Raw genomic sequence first — 15,302 nt, 5'->3', positions numbered from 1 at the left:
TCATTACACACAAAAATTACATATAACTGATCATCTTTCAAACATACAGTATGTATGAGACTACAAAATCAGTACTGCAAATTGGTTGAACTGTAATCTTCCACCTTCTCAGATATGTAGTTGCTTCAAGAAAATTAAGTCCACAATTTTCTCTTTCCTTTTCCTTTCTGACATTAAGTGTGATCAATAGGTTTATGTTTCATTTCATTTCATTCCCATGAGGTAGGTGATCTACAAAACCACAAACACACCAAAAACAGAAATGACTTTATACCACTAATTCTGGTTGTTTTCATAGACCTAATCCTGGAAGTAGGAGCTGCTGATGGGCAAGTCACAGCCTGGATTTAGCCCACAGGCAAATTTTGTTTAACCAGCACAATATTTTAAACATTTGGAAATTTTGTGAATCATTTCTAATCTTTGACTTCTCTTGAAGATCAGAAAAAATCTTTCCATATGGATCCACGTTCCCATATGGTAACAAGCAGCTGGACGTGATCTGTATCTGCCACAGGCTCCACCATTCCTACTGCCTTACCTACGGTGCTCTGCATTGATTCAAACTGCCTGTAGAATACCTACATTTTCTGGCTTGGCTGCATTTTTCCATGACTTGGTCCCTAGCACAATCAGAACACAGGAATTAAGCTTTCCCTACATATTTAATTGGTATTTCCTATTTGCTTCCTTATCAATTTTGTATTGACCAACTAGATTCATAGAGCATATGATACTGAAGAGTACAAGACTATAGAGACTGAAATCTCATTTTATGAACGATGAAAACTGAAAAAGCTGGAGTTTGAGTTAGCATGTGCCCTCTGGCCACTTGTCCCCAAAGCCTGAAATCTTAACCCAGACACTGTCTGTGTGCCTGTGGTTCGGACCATTGCACAACCTGACCTATGTAGACAATTCCTTGGACAAAACTGATTCGGATTTTTCTGGAATCCTAAATTTTAAGTACTAAACCCCTTCAGAACCTCTTCGATGTCAAGAGTTTAAGTTGAAGCATTATCATTATAAATTATAATAATTGGTTCAAATCCTATAATAATGCCTTTCAATGAAAACTAAGTTATTATTTTTAGTTTTTAAAAAAATGTGTATAATGCTAAAAATGGCATTAATCTGAAGATGGTAAAACCTCTTATAATGCATATATGCAATATGTGAGAATAATATATGTCTGATTTTCTTACCTCTATAATCCTTAATCTACCCTGTTAACCTTCTATATTTCTTACATTGTTTGAGATGATAAACAGAAACGGTGCAGAAAGATACTTGTTTAAATTTTACAAAACCGAAGAACTGTAATGAGCCTGATTCCACTCTCCTTAGCATACGGTTTCTTTTATTATATGGCACGGTAAGTAAATGCATTAAAACTCTGCTCTTTGATCTGTGTTTTTAAATTTATCACTTTAGTTTTCTCAGTTTAGCATAAATGAGCTTTACTTCATTTTAAAATTTCATTTCTGACACATTATCTATAATTCAAGCATGCTGCTACCAGATGGAAATTATTTCAATAATGTGCAGATGAAAATCTTAAAGAAAAATTCAAATTCCTAAAAGGATTATTGGGAAATGTAAATTTATCATAAAAATCCAAACCACGCACATTTATGTATAAGATGCTTTTCCCAACACAAATACACACATAAACACACACACACTCACATGCAAATCCCATTTTCAAAGATAATTCGTGTAATATTTTATATTCTCACTACAGATATGAAAGTGTTTTCTGTCACTCAATAATGTGTCTTATCCTTCTCTCCATATTAAAATAGGTAGATCTAGCTTATACTCAATGGCTACATAGCATTTAATTGCATGATAAACCTAAATTTATAAAGCCACCTCTGGTAAAATGTGGGTTATTTTTTCCTTTCTTTTTCTTTTCTGTGTATTACAAAATTTAAGTGAATATATTTGCATATACATCTTTTCACACCTGTATGAGGTAAAATGAGGATAAATTTTTAGAAGTAGAATGGCTGGATCATACTGTCAGGAAATAAGTAGAGTAGCTTAAAAATGACTTCTGAAAATACTACATTAGTTACAACTTTTGTTATCTCAGCATCAAGAATAGAGAATGTTTGTCTCTCATACTTTTGCGGACACTGAGTGTTACCAGTTATTTAAAACCCTGGGACCTTATTTAATCAATCAGTTTGTGTCATTTGTATTTTTACCTATAAAATCTTTATAGATTTTAGTATATTTTTCTTTCTCATAATAAGACATATTAAAATAACAAATGTGAGCATCATTACTAAAATACATCTTAAAAAGTAACAAATACTAGTCAATAGAGAAAACTGCTCCTGTCTAATTTCACCATTCTGACCAAACAATTGAATATTTGAACTCACTTCATAACTCATTCCTCACCACTTTAGATATGACAGTTTAAGTGTCCTTTGAGACACATACCATTTCCATTACTATCTGAAGACCATTTTGAATGAACTCAAACGGCGTCAAGGACCTGGGGGAGTTTGTTCTCCTCTGGCTTGACCAAATAAATGCGTTAGTTTCCATTTTTCAGTTACTCTCTCTCAATCCACCACAGAAATTTTAGTCATTTATGTGTGTGGTTGCTGGTGAAAAAAATGGAATTTACTTTTTTTTGATAGATAAGGTAATTAATTCTCTCCCTGTTTATTCAAAGGAAGATTTTTATCTACTATATAATTTTTCCATTAGTCTAAATTTAAATGAACTGGAACTATATAGTGAATAATTTTCTATAGACATTCTTTTCAAGGACGTTACAGTAAAAATCTCTCTTAGATATAGAATATTGGTAAATGAATTCTCTAGAATTACTTCAGAAGGCTTTCCATACCGAAATAAGATATTAAAAATTTTTGAAGCCATAAAGAAAATAATAACTACAAAACAAAATCAAAACTGCTAAACATGGCATTTATCCTTGTGATCAAGATGTATTAAGTAACTTCAGGCATTGTGGAAAAACTGTTTCAAGCAGAAAGCACTATTTCACTGAATAATTTCTGGACATGGAAAGAGTTCAGTGGTATAGTAGCCCCAAGAAGAATCAGATAGAAGAATAGGACACAACTTTTTAGTAGTCAGGGAATTGGTGCAGGACTTCTGATCCTCATTTCCCTGAATACAGATTATGTGTTTTACATTTGTATTCATTCTTCAACACACCATTCCAAATGTTTTTCATCATATTAATGTGGGTGTTCCCCCAAACCTCCTTTGCTTCTTGATGTTTAAGTTAACATTTGCTCCTAAATACATATCATTTTTAAAAAGTTTTAAGTCACCTTTTAGCCAAAAAATTTTTATTTACAAGTACAACTAATTAAGCTTTTTCTGTTTTTTTTTTTCTAAACTTCTGTGAGTTTTTCAAATCTAGGCTGCTCAACAGGAAAAATGATGTATTTCTTATGAATAATCAATGGCCAACTTTTCATAAATTACAAGTTACTTTCAGAACTCACTTTATGACACACTGCAGAGAATTTCTGAAGCCACACCAAGAGTACTAAGAAACTTAAAACAAAATACTGTGGAAGAAGGCAAAGAATGGCATTTGTGATCACTACATAAGGGGTTCCATGATATAGAATAGTTCACTCACTATGGCGCATACAAATTTCTGCTTTATCATGCAGAATAATTTCATAACAACCTTTAGGGTCACCTCATTCTTGAACTGAAACATTTACTTTCAGAAATAAGTATTTTTTTCAAATAAAAATAACTGAATAAAAATAGGGGTTAAACATATTCAAACATGGATAGACCTCAATCTTTCCCTATTTTAAATGAATATTATCTCACTCTCCCCCGTTAAAAACACCTGGGGAAAGTCCCAACTAAACCTGAGAATATGTCCAAACTAAACTTTTATGTAAATGCCAGAGCCTACCCTTCCAAATCAAACTCCAAATCATCAGATATTGAGTTATGGGCCCCCCAGTGCTTCCTGAGTCACCCAAAGTGGGTAACCAATGTCTTCCTGGATCAGTACCTACCAAGGGGCCACTGCCCTCCAACACTTGACTTCTTGAGTCACCCAAAGTGGGTAACCAATGTCTTCCTGGATCAGTACCTACCATGAGGCCACTGCCCTCCAACACTTGACTTTGCTTCTCTCATTTGTACCCTTACTCACTTTTGATGGTGTTTATATTTTGTTTTTGCATTGGATTCTTGGCAAACACTCCGCATTTTAGCTGGGGCTCAGTTTTAGTGATACAATCCTGGAAAATTCAGCAGGGTGGTTAAAAGCCCAGGCTCAACTCAAATAGTTCTAAATTTACATTCTAGGCACATTACTTACTCTACAATCTTTGGCAATATATATAGTTGGTCTGAGAAAAGCTTCTTCATGTAGAATATGTTACATTACAGAGTGGTTTTAAAGATTAATTGAGAAACACATGTGAATTGATTGGCTTAGTGCTGAGAATATGTTAAGTGCTCAATAAATACAGCTATTAGTCTTGTCGTTTATAGGAACTCTCCTGAGTAGAATGCAACACCTTAGTTGTGGTCCCACTGGACCCATACATACCTCAGGATCAGCCCTCTCGCTTGCATAGGACAGTTTCATTCTCTCCCCACCACTGAATGGGACAGTGAGGAGAGTGAGACAAAGGCATCCAATCTTACAAATGTCCTGCGTGCCCCACAGACCCAGTGCCATTTGGCACACAGAAGAAGCACTCATCTAATATGCATAAGGGGAGGATCATAATTTTCCTGTACTAATTGACTGTGAATATGTGTTGTTGGAAGGAATAATAAAAATGATGATTCCCTTGGCACTTTATTTAGCTGCCTCCAAAATGCAGACCATTGTACAAAATGTTTACAGGGTGATTTTGTACCATACAAGTAAATGGCATGAGTTCATGAAGGAGGTGGAATTTTCCTTTAAGTATGTCTGTAGTTGGCTGTAAACTATAGAAGAATATGTTATGAATGCTAACTCCTGGCTATAAGGACAAAAGAAGATCAAGAATGTTACATAATGCTGCTGGGTAATCTTAAAAGTCATTATATACACTTCAGAGTAAAGTAAAAAATTTAAGCCAATCCAATAAATTGATACTATATAATTCATCTTCCAAAGGATTTGAAAAAAAAAAAGAATTTAGTCTCTGACCTAGTATGGTCAATGACTAATAGTCTTTAAAACAGAGGATCAAAGAGTGACTGTTTTATATTTTGAGAGAACTGTAGATTGTCTTTGACTGACTTCTAAAAATAAATCTTGAGCCTTTTGAAAAAAGGAAAAGTTGGATCAATTCCTGACATCATGCACCAAAATTAATTCCAAGTTGATAAAATAATCACACGTTAAAAAAATACAACTTAAAATACAGCAGGAGTAACTACACATGCAAAACTTTCTGTAACTTGTGAATGGCCTATGTATGACTTAAAATCAATTAACAATAAAGATACATAAGTCGATATTATAAAAATGATAGTGTTTAAAAATCTTTGCATGCCAAATACAATCATACATGAAATAAAAAGACAAATATAAAACAGAAAAAATTTTGCGATATATATCACAGACACAATGTTAATATGCCTAATATATAAAGATTCTCTGATAAGAAGAGAGAAAGATCAATGTTTTTAGAACAATGAACTAGAATAATAATCAGCTAGTTCGCAATAAAAATGCAAATGGATCTAAGACATTAAAAAATTATATATGTATGAATCTTTTGACTCAATGATTCTGTTTTGGAAAACTACCACAGCAGTACCTTGCAAAATATGAAGAATTTTATATTCATGACTAGTTACTAAATGACTAATTTTAATAGCAGGAGATGGCAACAATCCACCAGTCCATCAGCAGGAGAGTGAATAAAGTATGTATTATGTAGCTTCAAAAGGAATAACCCTGTGGGGATGATTGCAATAAGGAAACAATAGAGAAATGGATATATAATAATAAGCTACCATTTATATGAGTAAGGAGAAAACATGATTGTATATGTGTCTGTATTTTTAATCAAACAAATAATGAAGGGATAGATAACTTTTTTTTTTTTTTTTTGGCTGTGTTGGGTCTTCATTGCTGCGCGCGGGCTTTCTCTACTTGTGGCGAGCAGGGGCTACTCTTTGTTGCAGTGTGCGGGCTTCTCATTGCGGAGGCTTCTCTTGCTGCTGAGCACGGGCTCTAGGCACGTGGGCTTCAGCAGTTGCAGCAGCGGGCTCAGTAGTTGTGCCTCGTGGGCTCTAGAGTGCAGGCTCAGTAGTTGTGGTGCATGGGCTTAGCTGCTCCACGGCATGTGGGATCTTCCCAGACCAGGGCTTGAACCCGTGTCCCCTGCACTGGCAGGCAGATTCGTAACCATTGTGTCACCAGGGAAGTCCTTAGATAACTTTTTTAAATGTTTAGCTAAAGCTAGAGGCAAGGAATAGGGTAGATATGACAGGGTGAGACGCTAGACTTTTTTGACCATATCTTGTTTTACAGACTTGACTTTGTAAAAATACAAAACTTTTTACAAAACCATATGACAATTAAACAAAAACAATCTCTAAAACAATTTAAAATAAAATGGAATAAAGAAAACTAAATACATATTTGTTTGATGGTAGAGTGATAATAAATGATATTAAAACACAACCATCTGCCTAGACATTACCAAAGGGATATAATGTAAAGATAAAAAAAAAACCAAAACTGGGGGGACTTCCCTGGTGGCGCAGTGGTTATGAATCTGCCTGCCAATGCAGGGGACACGGGTTCAAGCCCTGGTCCGGGAAGATCCCACATGCCACGGAGCAACTAATCCTGTGTGCCACAACTACTGAGCTTGCGCTCTAGAGCCTGCAAACCACAACTACTGAGCCTGTGTGCCACAACTACTGAAGCCCGCGCACCTAGAGCCTGTGCTCCGCAACAAGAGAAGCCACCACAGTGAGAAGCCCAGGCACCACAGCGAAGAGTAGCCCTGGTTCACTGCAGCTAGAGAAAGCCTGCACTCCCAATACAGGGGGCTGGAGTTTGATCCGTGGTCAGGGAACGATATTCGGCAGCCACAGCTAAGACCCGGCGCAGCCAAATAAATAAATATTTTTTAAAAAAACAAACCTTAAACTATTTTCAGTAATCAATTTTTGCAAGTAGTGCTGGTATTGTTACTATGAGAGTTTTGTACATACATTGCAGAGTAAAAAAGGTAATTATGTGGTACAATAAGGATAAACTATCAAGTATTATTGAGAATTAGAATCCTCTGTTTGGGAAAAAGAAGAAAAACATGCAAAACAGAAGGGGTTAAACAAAACTCCCATGGTCTTGGTTTTGAATTGCAAGTATCAATATACACTACTGATGTAGTTTATCTTAAAATTATATTTCCTAGCTCCCGCAACTGAAAAAGTCTAGAAACAATGACCCACTCGATATCAAGCAGCCCTGGTTATCACCCAGGTGTAATATCAAAGTTCTAAGATCTGGTTTTACTAAAAGGAACTAGGGATTCTTGAAAAAAAAAAAAGGCTGATTCTGGGTCTTAGTCAAGAGATGGTTAAGTAAACACTAGGACATATTTCAGAACAGTTATCAAGAAAATTATAAAAGATTGAAAGGGCTATATGCCAAAAGGCCTCAGCAACCATCCTGAAGAGGCTCCCCTGGCCCATTATAGGAAATTTGAGTATAAACAGATCAAAAATTAAACACATATTCAAATGTTTATAAGTGATCTAAAGCAACACAGAACAAACAAAACTAACTAGTCACCTCCAGATGACAGGGAACTAAGTCATTCTTTTGAATATCTAGTACATAAAGGGATATAATCAAACATTTATCCAGCCTCTCCTATACATACTGTGCCACCAATAACCAAATAACAGATATGCTGAAGTTTCTATTTTTAGAAGTATTCCAATTAATAAGTGAAGGAGTAATAGAAGGAAAATAGCCTCATGCAACATTAATACATACTGAAAGATCTTGGCATTGAGCATAAATGTTTCTAACATCACAAAATAAGAGACTTATATGTATCATGGGCCTCTTGAAAAATCACATTACCACTCATGAAGCTGGTCTTACGAAAGAAAAACAAATCTAAGTATGATCACCTCTCTAGATCAGAGGACTGTTAAACTACAGCACAGGGATCAAATCAGTAATGCTCAGACTGTAGAAAGCTTTGCAGGATAAACTCCTGGCTTTTCCAACAATAAATTGCACGTGATAAAGGGAAAAAAAAGTTGAGAGAGAGAGAGATGAAAGAGAACTTATAGATTAAAAGAGTCTTAAGAGACATTTGAGTCATTATGAAATACTGACAGTATTTGAAATATTCTCCAATCAAATGTGGAAAAATTACTATATTCATGAGGTCATTGGAAATTTGAACATCGACCTGAAATGTCATAAGAAGTAATTATTATACATTTTAGGTAAATTAATTGCATTGTGATAGCATGAGAAAATAATTCTTATATTTTAGGGCTGCATATGGAAATATTTATGGATGCGATGATATAATCTGGGATTTGCTTTAAATAATATGGTTGTGGGGAAATGACTGGTAGAATTGATAAAACAAGACTGGCTACAGATGGATAGTTTTGAAGAATACATGTGTCTTCATTACTCTAGTCTGTATTTTTTTTGTATATGTTTGGCATTTTCCATGCTGAAAGTTAAAAATAAATAAAATAATTTCATTCAGGCCTTTACTTCACAGTTAGCACTAATAAAGTAAGCAAGTCCAACTTTTGCAAAATAAAAATAAGTAGCTTGGGCTTCCCTGGTAGCGCAGTGGTTGAGAGTCCGCCTGCTGATGCAGGGGACACGGGTTTGTGCCCCGGTCCAGGAGGATCCCACATGCCGCAGAGCAGCTGGGCCCGTGAGCCATGGCCGCTGAGCTGTGCGTCCAGAGCCTGTGCTCTGCAACAGGAGAGGCCACAACAGTGAGAGGGCTGCGTACCGCAAAAAAAAAAAAAAAGTAGCTTATGTTTTGTTCTCTGCATAAGAAAATTTAGATTTTAGAGATTTTTAACATGTATGAATATGAATAGAAATATTAAACACTGAACTACATCATTACTTTTCATTTGACTTAGTGATTATTGCCATCATTCTTAGTATCACTCTAATTCACATGAAATAACTACCATGTTTTTCTGCATTTAAGTTTTTATAATAAGTGTTCAAAGTTCCCCATGTTCTTTTCGACTTATTCCAGGATGAATCATTCAAGCAGTCACTGAAAGCAATTTGTAATCTTCAATTATTAAGTCACCCTAGTATGCATAGAGATTTTGTGGTAACAACCTAGACACTTTGATATTACTCCTGTTTGTTCATCTCTCTATGTCTTCTCCTTTATCAACATTTTACCCTTGAATAAATTTTTTTTAAAGCAGTATAAGTTACAAAATGGTATCTCAAAAGCACTACAATAATTCACAATTTTATCCACTATTCGTGGTATACCGTGCTGGTTACTCACTCTAGCCTCCAATGGAGATAAGATGGTTTCAATGCAATGCACAATTCCTAGCACACTTACACTAATGGTACCCTCCCTCTCTCAACTGAAACACACTCTGGAATGCTTTTGAAAAACTCTGTCATCATTATGGTAACGACTGGAAACCAATTCACAAAATGACATCCATTATTATTAGTAAGAAATTACTTGCATTGCCCTTCACTACTGATGTCAATACAGTATTGTGTCAATAATATAACTGAAAACCTCTGCCTCAAAAGATAATTTGGTTCAGTGATGTTTTGATAAAAAACAAAGTTCCTTTAGTGAAATTCTTAAATTTTAAGCTCTGTTTGTCCTATCAAGGATTATAATTCCCAAAAAGAAAAAGTAAAGAATATTCTTATTCCTGAAAAAAATTTTTTTGAGAAAAAATAAAGTCATTACCATTTGAGAGTGGTGCTACACCAAGAGGTAGGAAACACAGATGAAGTACCTTGTATTCATTCAAAGAGACAAAAATAAAAGGAAACTAAAAAAACAGGATGATAATTCAAAGAACAGAAGATTCAAAAGGTGCTTTAATCTTTATTTAGCAAAATAAGAAAATGTCTTACCACATTTAAAAAAAAGAGTGTCTTCAATAGAATTTACTGCTAAAAATAGCTATAGTTCATTTTAGTCACATTGCATTGCTTTGTGGTATTAAATCTAAACACGATTTGAGTTATGCAAGCCAGCCTGCCTTTAGGATTCTTCCACCAACACTGCTTTTCGTAGATGTGGGTATCTAATAAGGCCCAGTAAAGTACAGCTTTGTCATTGTGTGCTGCTGACTGATCCTAGAGTAGCACAGTTTGATTTCACTAATGCTTCATGAACAATACAGGAGTAGTGGTAAGGGCCTGCAGGGGGCAGGGTCATCTGGAAACTGCTTCTGGGAAACTGTCCGATGGTTCTGTCTCCTGGTGTCTAATTTTAGAGAATTTATTTCTGGATTACAAAGCTGCTTTAAGGGGTGCAAACGTATACTGTGGTTTACAAAACTGTACATACACATTACATCATCGTGTCTTTGGCACATCTATGTGTTTGCCATATGGCAGCATGCTGAACTGAAAATGTAAATTACATAACTCAAGTTTTCTTTGATAGCAAACAAAATTACTATGGGTAACAATGATCAAACTTCATCACATTCCAAATGATATTATAACTTGATGAGTTAGCGGAAAATTGTCTAAATGCAAATTATAATTGATAAATTGAAAGCAAATCACAGTGCACAAAGCAGAAAACAATTTAATAGAAATAAATAGATGTTGAAATTATGCACCAACAATATATTAGATAAAGTGATCTTAAGCTTTTAGATACTGATTCAAACCTTAATTGTTGAGGATAAACTGAATTTGGAATGGGACTTTTTTGGCTACTATGTGTGGAAGGAGTCTGGAGGCTTGAAACCTGCTCCTTGATTATCAGAAGCTGTCAATCTAACTTAAACTGGCAGATGTGCTTTTACAGCTGGGGCCATATTGAGATCTTCATGTTTGGGCCTTTGGGAGAAAAAATGGTGCATAAAATAGCAAGCACCTTCGTGAAGTTCCTTTGTAGCACAGATAGATAGAAGCTACAATGTTTTCTTAACACACTCCTAGAATTGACTGTAGCTTTTCCCTCAACCCCAATAAACCACATTGATTTTATGAGTGACTATGTCACTGAAGTTCACACGGAAGGAAATAAAACATCAAATTTTTCTCACATAGCCTATCTCATGCCATGTGAAATTTTTAAAAATTTACTTTGCAAGTTGACTTCTAAAATTAATTATTGTTATAAAAATATTCAGTGGCACTGAAATCATTCTGCAATTTTAAGATATTCTAACACATCTTCTCAATTTAAAACACTGATTTTTCTGCAACTTCTGTCTTTCTAGAATAGCTACCTGAAGGCCACATTAATTAATGAATGTGAGTATAGTAAATATCTAGATTTAATTAGAAATTTAAAGTTTAAAATGTTAGCTTTATCAACTGGAGTTTGATACTTCATTTTTATGTTTTCTTACAGATTTCTATTGATCATCGTAGCATTTTTAGAAAGTCCACAGAATCTCTGAGTCACTTCTACGTGATGCATGTATTCCCTTCCCTATGAATGTCATTCACAGAAAGTTACAATGTTATAAAGCACGCCACTGTCGATCTCTATGGATTAGCAGTGCAGTCTCCTGAGACAATACACAGATAACATCCCAAGGTTTGTTTGGAGAAGAGTTGAACTGAGGTCACTTTCCAAAACAACAAACTGCTCTCTATGACCCTGAAAGGTTAGAGTTTAGGAATTTCCTGGAGAGATTGTGTTTTGTCTAGCATTTCTTTAAACGTATCAAAGGACTCAATTAGCAATGGTAAAACTGTCTTAATCAAAGATGTAAAAAGGGTGTGAGTATAATAAAATATATTGAGAATTAGAGGGGAAGGAAAAGGAAGACAGCAATTAGGAATCATAACCAAAAGAAAAATGCTTAGACAGAGAAAGACAAATAACATATGATATCGCTTATATGTGGAATCTAGAAAAAGGGTACAAATGAACTTACCTACAAAACAGAGACAGAGTTACAGTTGCAGAAAACGAACTTATGTTTACCAGGGGGTAACTGGGGAGGGATAAATTGGGAGATTGGGATTGACATATACATGCTACTATATATACAACAGATAACTAATAAGGACCTACTGTAGAGCACAGGGAACTCTATTCACTACTTTGTAATGGCCTATATGAGAAAAGAATCTAAAAAAGAGTGAATATATGTATAACAGATTCACTTTGCTGCACACCTGAAACTAACACAAATTGTAAATCAACTATACTCCAATGAAAGTCTTTTAAAAAAGAAAAAAAAATGCTTAAATTTATGCTAAACAAAAGTCAAGTAGGTTATGTGGTTCTGTTTATTGTATTGCTTCTTATTCATTTGCAATAATTTATTTTTTAATTGTATTAGAATGGTTTTGGGTAAAATACTATACACGTAAATGATACTCCTGCCAGCAGCTAACATTTTTCTCCTGAACTTACTGTAACTCAATTAATAATATTTGTGCCTGGTCATACGTGGGTATATCACCTATCAGTAGAGTGAATCTCAAATTCCCCAAATCCATTATAATGCCATAGCAATGTCACAGCAAACCTTCCACTGCAGACACTCCTTTCTTCTCTTTTTTTTTCAGTAGTAGTTTCTATGTGTTGAAAGAGACCTGCCTGGAGATGATGGTCTGAACCAAACCATCTCTTCAGCTCCCTTCTAATCTTATATTTGAATCAAAAACTAAACTCCACAAGGTGGTATATTAAGCATAAATAGTTTTTATTAGCAATCTCTATCTCAAATATAAGTACCTTGAAGAAACCATGAGTTCAAAACACATACTTTTAAGTCTGTTTTTTGCAAACGTACTCTAGCAACTGTCCTGAATTTTTTGATTCTGTCTGTGTTCCAAAATTCTCATGTGATAGGTCAAACTCATCACTCAACTGAATTATTTGCAATAAGTAGGACTTTGTCCCAACTCAGCCTCATATTCATTTTACTCTTGGATCTATACCATGAAATTTAAGATGATACCTACTCCCAATTTTTATTGGGGTCATGTATGAATTTGGCAAGCAATACCATTATGTGCACTTAACCACTGAGTTGCACGGTGAAGTTAAAATGCCCGTGAATGTAGGTGCTCTAAACGGGTGCATCATGATAATAAAGGTCAAGGAATGTCAAGTGGACCAGGTAGAAACAACATCATTATGCTACATATATAAAAATATTTTTTTCTATGTAATGAATGATTTGCTATAATTTCTAATAACACAAAGCCAAATACTTTAGTCAAGTATGAATTATACCTACATATTCTGAAAAAAATTAAAGCTCCAGTCCTTAAAAAAAAAAGTGTTTGGGACACTTCTATGAAGGTAAAGCTACAAATAGTAAGTAGACCATGTTGCCGGATACGTTGTGACTAACGAGGCTTAGTTTTATAGTACCCTATCCATGGATTGCTATATGAGGGAAACATACTTTCTGAAAAAGCCCTTTTCCAGACTCTACAACAGAGAAATGGGCCAACAAAAAGGAAGATGTTCCCAGAGCCTATCTTGGACAAATAATGTTAGGCTCTCTTATTTGGACCAAAAGTTTTTTTGTAAATTTATGCTGAAAAAAAGAATCATAGGTATTAATTTGATGAATACTTATTACTAACAATATGTGATATCATCGGGATCTGGTCAGGAAAATAAGAGAAACCAGATTAAGCAGAAATAAAAGTATAGTAAACAAGCAGAAAGCAAGTGTGACCAAATGACATTTTGTCCCTGTTGGTGCTCCCTACTGTGGGAGATCTTTTAAAACTAGAGACCACATGGCACTCAGCAACTTATCAGACAAAAACTTAAAAAAATCTTTATGCTAAACTTTAAAAGTTTATACTAAACTTCAAGATTGATTATATTTTGAGGTAAGTTATCATGAAAATATACTATTATGCTCCTTAGTAGATAAAATCTTGGTAGATAGTATTTATTGTCCTTGGTAGACATCATTGAAATCTTTATTTTAAGAGGAGGAGATTAAAACTCAGATAAAATTTATAATTATTAATATAGCAAAAATATTAATAACTACTTAGAGGTCATAAGAAAACAGTTTTAAACTGAAATGTCAGAACAATGTTGTTTAGAAATTCCTAAATTCGAGGGAATTCCCTGGCGGCCCAGTGGTTAGAACTCCACGCTTCCACTGCAGGGGGCATGGGCTCCATCCCTGGTCAGGGAACTAAGATCCCGCAAGCCATGCAGTGTGGCCAAAAAAAAAAAAAAAAAAAAACCTGAATTCTAGTTTAATCTTTTTTTTCTGTCTATTATTATCCCTTAATCTAAGGATGTACATTTATTCCTTACACTTTCACATTTGCAGCCTGTCAGAACTTCACTGACATTGACAAAAAGCTGGTACCAAGTAATTCTCCTGTTGTGTGCTCTTGTTAATTTGATGTAGAGGGTCAATGCTTTTAGTGTCATCAGGCCCACCACTTACTAATTCTTCATGTATAAAGCACAGATAAGAATGTCTACTTCAGATTATTATGAACATATTAAAGGAAAACATGGGTGTAAAGCATAGTACCTGGACAAAGGAAACAGTAGATAATTGGTAGTTATTCGAATTATTACAATAATTTCATTATCATTAAAGCCAGCAGTAATAACCTTGAACTCAAGATGGTCAAAGCTTTGACCCTGTGATAACTAAGTAACTGCACTGAATTATGTCTAACCACATAGTCACTGATATTCATACATAACATGAAATTTAAGAGGAATAAAATAATAGCTATCAATCCTCCATCTATAATTATTTTGGCTTTATTTCTAAGATTTCTTACATACTTAATGATAGCCAGTACTTCTGGGACATCTAGAGTCATCTTGCCTCTGAGATCCGTAATATATACCCTGTTTAATCTGTCAGCTCTTTATTTTTCTTCTCCTATCAGCTATTCCTCCTGCATGTATAGAAACATACCTAATAATGAGGAATTTTCATACAAAAAATTATTTGAAAAGCCAATCTACAGACCTATCATAGTAAAAACAACAAAACACACACACATACGCACGCACACACACACAAATATTAGTCCACCACCATCCACATTCCTCCCTTTTCTTATCACCCTGATCCCTCCAACTCCAGATAATTCACAATCTTACCTACTTCTGTTCTTATAA

This window comes from Monodon monoceros, unplaced genomic scaffold, assembly GCF_005190385.1.
Source record: "Monodon monoceros isolate NGI ecotype Baffin Bay Population unplaced genomic scaffold, NGI_Narwhal_1 Super_Scaffold_17, whole genome shotgun sequence".
Lineage (NCBI taxonomy): Eukaryota > Metazoa > Chordata > Mammalia > Artiodactyla > Monodontidae > Monodon > Monodon monoceros.
The sequence above is the reverse complement of the archived record's forward strand: the minus strand, read 5'-3'. Positions refer to the sequence as shown.